Here is a 6,189-nt window from a genome sequence, read left to right as displayed (position 1 = left end):
ACATGTCACTCATGAGTCATTGCACATCCCGGTACACTCCCGGAGGCATTCATATAGAGTCATATTTTGTTCTAAGAATCGAGTTGTAATTCATGAGTTGTAACTTAATAAAAGTGTGATGATCATCATTATTAGAGCATTGTCCCTGTGAGGAAAGGATGATGGAGACTATGATTCCCCCACAAGTGGGGATGAGACTCTGGACGAAAAAAATAAAAAAGAGGCCATAAAAAAGGGAGAAAGGCCCAAATAAAAAAATGAGAGAAAAAGAGAGAAGGGACAATGTTACTATCCTTTTACCACACTTGTGCTTCAAAGTAGCACCATGATCTTCATGATAGAGAGTCTCTCATTATGTCACTTTCATACACTAGTGGGAATTTTTCATTATAGAACTTGGCTTGTATATTCCAATGATGGGCTTCCTCAAATGCCCCAGGTCTTCGTGAGCAAGCGAGCTGGATGCACACCCACTTAGTTTCTTTTGAGATTTCATATACTTATAGCTCTAGTGCATCCGTTGCATGGCAATCCCTACTCACTCACATTGATATCTATTGATGGGCATCTCCATAGCCCGTTGATACACCAGGTTGATGTGAGACTATCTTCTCCCTTTTTGTCTTCTCCACAACCACCATTCTATTCCACCTATAGTGCTATATCCATGGCTCACGCTCATGTATTGCGTGAAGATCGAAAAAGTTTTGAAAATGTCAAAAGTATGAAACAATTGCTTGGCTTGTCATCGGGGTTGTGCATGATTTAAATACTTTTGTGGTGAAGATAGAGCATAGCCAGACTATATGATTTTGTAGGGATAACTTTCTTTGGCCATGATATTTTGAGAAGACATAATTGCTTTGTTAGTATGCTTGAAGTATTATTATTTTTATATCAATATGAACTTTTGTCTTGAATCTTTCGAATCTGAATATTCATACCACAATTAAGAAGATTTACATTGAAATTATGCCAAGTAGCACTCCGCATCAAAAATTCTGTTTTTATCATTTACCTACTCGAGGACGAGCAGGAATTAAGCTTGGGGATGCTTGATACGTCTCCAACGTATCTATAATTTTTGATTGCTCCATGCTATATTATCTACTGTTTAAACATTATTGGGCTTTATTATCCACTTTTATATTATTTTTGGGACTAACCTATTAACCGGAGGCCCAGCCCAGAATTGCTGTTTTTGCCTGTTTTAGGGTTTCAAAGAAAAGGAAAATAAAACGGAGTCCAAACGGAATGAAACCTTCGGAAACGTGATTTTCTCATCAGATAAGATCCAGGAGACTTGGACCCTCCGTCAAAAAAGTCACGAGGTGGTCACGAGGGTAGGGGCGCACCCCCCTAGGGCGCGCCCCCTGCCTTGTGGGCCCCTCGAAGCTCCACTGACGTACTTCTTCCTCCTATATACATCCACGTACCCCCAAAGGATCGGGGACAGAGCCAATAACCTAATTCCACTGCCGCAACTTTCTGTATCCACAAGATCCCATCTTAGGGCATGTTCCGAAGCTCCGCCGGAGGGGGCATCGATCACGGAGGGCTTCTACATCATCATCCAAGCCCCTCCGATGAAGTGTGAGTAGTTTACTTCAGACCTACGGGTCCATAGCTAGTAGCTAGATGGCTTCTTCTCTCTTTTTGGATCTCAATACAATGTTCTCCCCCTCTCTCGTGGAGATCTATTCGATGTAATCTTCTTTTTGCGGTGTGTTTGTTGAGATCGATGAATTGTGGGTTTATGATCAAGTCTATCTATGAATAATATTTGAATCTTCTCTGAATTCTTTTATGTATGATTGGTTATCTTTGCAAGTCTCTTCGAATTATCAGTTTGGTTTGGCCTACTAGATTGGTTGTTCTTGCCATGGGAGAAGTGCTTAGCTTTGGGTTCGATCTTGCGGTGTCCTTTCCCAGTGACAGAAGGGGTAGCAAGGCAGGTATTGTATCATTGCCATCGAGGATAACAAGATGGGTTTTTTATCATATTGCATGAAACTATCCCTCTATTTCATGTCATCTTGCTTAAGGTGTTACTCTATTTTTAACTTAATACTCTAGATGCATGCTGGATAGCGGTCGATGAGTGGAGTAATAGTAGTAGATGCAGAATCCTTTCGGTCTACTTGTGTCGGACGTGATGCCTATATACATGATCATACCTAGATATTCTCATAACTATGCTCAATTCTGTCAATTGCTCAACAGTAATTTGTTCACCCACCGTAGAATACTTATGCTTTTGAGAGAAGCCACTAGTGAAACCTGTGGCCCCCGGGTCTCTTTCTCATCATATCAATATCCATTACTTTATTATTGCTTTGCTTTTACTTTATTTACTTTGCATCTCTATACCAAAAATACCAAATATATTATTTATCATCTCTATCAGATCTCACTTTCGTAAGTGACCGTGAAGGGATTGACAACCCCTAAGCGTGTTGGTTGCATTAAGCTATTGTTTTTGTGTAGGTACGAGGGACTCGAGCGTAGCCTCCTACTGGATTGATACCTTGGTTCTCAAAAACTGAGGGAAATACTTACGCTACTTTGCTGCATCATCCCTTCCTCTTTGGGGAAATCCAACACAGTGCTCAAGAGGTAGCATCCATCTCTGAGGAGCTATCGGGACCCAGCAAGAGATCTGCTTCGACAGGTAGCACTGTCTGCTCTGAAGGCCTTGTTTTCACTCCAGATTTTTCCATCACCCACTCAAATGGCTGATTCACAGCAAGAGTAGTTTAATGTACAAACATTGTTGACAAATGGAAATTTAATGAAGAAAAGGATGGGCTAGATATCATTCAAATATATGATGCCTGGTTAAACAGGATGGCATTGGACATTTCACATATATTAATTGATGGCTAAAAGACAGGAGACTACATGATTCCCATATATGATATTGAAACTAAACAGGTGGCATTACAGAACATGTCTAAACTAATCAGTTGACATATATGATGTCGAAAGTAGGCACTTCAAGGAAACATATGCATGATATGACTAACATCATCATGCCAAGTTAGAGCAAACACCTTGGGGGTAAATAGGAGTGGTCAGTTGCGTATGAATCCACCTCGGAACAAATATCTTCCTCTGGATTATAATCTGGAGAGGGGGAGGGTTTCCCATTGAACCCACCATGGAGCGATGTCTGCATGACATTGTATTGCCGCGCAAAACTCTTCTATTTTTCTCTACATGTTCAGCATGACTGTGTACAATATCTGACATGCATATAAAAAATATAGTGAGATTATGTAAGGAGAGCATTCAGAAGTCTAGAGTAATGGTAACAACCAATGGATGGATCCAAAAATAATGATAGCAGGCTGATGATTGCCTTAATTTAATAAAAAAATAGATGATGATTGATTTACTATTTGTTTCCCACCCAATATGAACAATATAGGCATACCCTAGGTGAACCAGATATTAGACAGTGATACTATTCATTGCTTCCTCGATATGTGCCCCACAACTAATTTAGAACTCAAGTTTGAACATCAATTTGGACCTGACTTGGAGTCTAAGAGGTGAACAGGACAATAAAGTAGCAGGTAATATTAAGCAATGCATAACATAAGCAGAAACAAAAGAGTGCGACTTCTCTTGTGGACCCGTGTACTCCTCAGGTTCATATGCTGAGTCGATGATGGTGATGCCGTTGCGGTGCGTTTCGGCGGCAGGGAAGGAGATCTGAGGCGGCGAAGGACGGTCAAGAGTCGTGATGTCTGGTTTGGTGGATGCTTCTGTCGATGGAGCAGCTTAGGTGAGGTGGATGACATCGCGGCAGGAGCAGGACAAACCACACAAAGTTTTTTTCGACACCTACCTGTAACTGAAGTAATTCTGTAAGGGCTCATTTGGCTTGCATGATTCTAAAAACACAGGGATAGGAGAAAAAACACCGGAATAGGATAGGAATGCACATGGGAAATAGAGCATTTGTGAACACAGGATTTCTGTCAACTTGGGTGTTTGGTTCATAGGAAAAGGAGGAGCAGAGGAATGGAAAGAAACAGGGGCCAAAATAAAGTGAAACCATATGAAAGCGTGTACAATTAGAATGTTATTCTGCCACTAATGCACTAGGTCTTGTTTTCATGCATAGGATTTTGAAAAGTAGGTCCAGGTGGATGTTTTGCTCCATGCCTTTCAACAAAATGCATGAATAGTTGAATAGTAGAGTGTCATAGGAAAATTTCCTATTGCTATGTTTTCCCGTTGAACCACAATAGCCCTAATGGATCGACATGAATGTAGAGTAATAAGTGATGCGACAAGTGTACAACCTCTTTGCCATAGCCGTATTGACCTCAGCATCATTGGGTTGGTCGCTGAAGAAGTTGAGGCAGAGGTGGCTGTTGGAGGTGTGGAGGAAGATCTAAGGAATCTATAGACGGTGTCCAGGGCACTGCTCTGTTGTGATGGATCGTTCCGTCCTTGGAGCAGCTCCAGTGTAACGCCCTCGATGCGGCTATAGCTCCCACGTGTCGAGGCACGACTTAGAGACATAACCGCATTGAAAGCAATGTCGCAAGTTAGGCAATCATCACAACATCCCATGTAATGCATAATAAAAGGGGGAGAAACATAGTTGGCTTACACTCGCCACGTCACATCAAAGTACATAAATAACATCCATCATACAAACACTCATGGCTAGACTACGGCGCCAAAATAGAAAAGAACCCAACATGCGACAAGGCCCGAATCAAACCCCAACTAGGCACCATTACTGATCATCAGGAAAAGACACGTAGTAACGCTGAGAGTCCTCGTCGAACTCCCACTTGAGCTCGTACTCGTCACCTGGAGCGGAATCACTTGGACCTGCATCTGGAGTTATAGTATCTGTGAGCCATAGGGACTCAGCAATCTCACACCCTCGCGATCAAGACTATTTAAGCTTATAGGAAGGAAAGGCAAATATATGTGGAGCTGCAGTAAGCGACTAGCATATATGGTGGCTAACTTATTCGCAAAAGAGAGCGAGGAGAGGAGGCAAGCGCGAGTGAGAAACTACAGAGCACCCTGCGCAAACATAACTCCAACACCGTGTCCACTTCCCGGACTCCGCCGAGAAGAGGCCATCACGGTAACACACTCAGTTGATTCATTTTAATTTAATTACGGTTCAAGTTATCTAAAAACGGACATTAACAAATTCCCATCTGCCCATAACCGCGGGCACGGCTTTCGAAAGTTCAATCCCTGCAGGGGAGTGTCAACTTAGACCATGACAAGCTCTCACGGTCAACGAAGGAATAGACCTCCTCCCAAGACGTTCCGATCAGACTCGGTATCTCGGTAATTCAAGACACTTTGACAGGGTAAAACAAGACCAGCAACACCGCCCGAATGTGCCGACAAATCCCGATAGGAGTTGCACATATCTCTTTCTCAGGGCACACTCAGATGAGACATCCTACGCGTAAAACCAACCCTCAAGTTGCCCCAAGGTGGCCCCGCAGTCTACTCGGTCGGACCAACACTCAGAGGAGCACTGGCCCGGGGGGGTTTAAAATAAGATGACCCTTGGGCTCCGGTAACCCAAGGGAAAAATGGGCTAGGTGGCGAATGGTAAAACTAAGGTTGGGCATTGCTGGAAAAGCTTTAATCAAGGCGAAATATCAAGGAGTTCCCATTATAACCCAACCGCGTAAGGAACGCAAAATCCGGGAACATAACACCGATATGACGGAAACTAGGGCGGCAAGAATGGAACAAAACACTAGGCGAGAGGCCGAGCCTTCCACCCTTCACCAATTATATAGATGCATTAAGATAACATGGCAATATAATGATATCCCAACAAGTAAATAAATGTTCCAACAAGGAACGGCTTCCAATCTTCACCTGCAACTAGCAACGCTATAAGAGGGGCTGAGCAAAGCGGTAACATAGCCAATCAATGGTTTGCTAGGACATGGTGGGTTAGAGGTTTGACATGGCAATTGGGAGGATGACAAGCAAAAGGTAGGCATCGAAGCATTGGCATAGCAAAAGAGCGAGCAAACTAGCATAGCAAAGATAGTAGTGATTTCGAGGGTATGATCATCTTGCCTGCACAGTTGTCAGAGTTGACTGGATCCTCACAAGCAAAGCCAACGGGCTCCTCGATAGCGAACTCGTCTCCTAGCTCTACCCAAACAAGACAAAAAAGCA

The sequence above is a fragment of the Triticum aestivum genome, chromosome 1A (assembly GCF_018294505.1).
Source record: "Triticum aestivum cultivar Chinese Spring chromosome 1A, IWGSC CS RefSeq v2.1, whole genome shotgun sequence".
In the NCBI taxonomy this organism is placed as follows: Eukaryota; Viridiplantae; Streptophyta; class Magnoliopsida; order Poales; family Poaceae; genus Triticum; species Triticum aestivum.
This window is presented reverse-complemented; position numbering follows the sequence as displayed.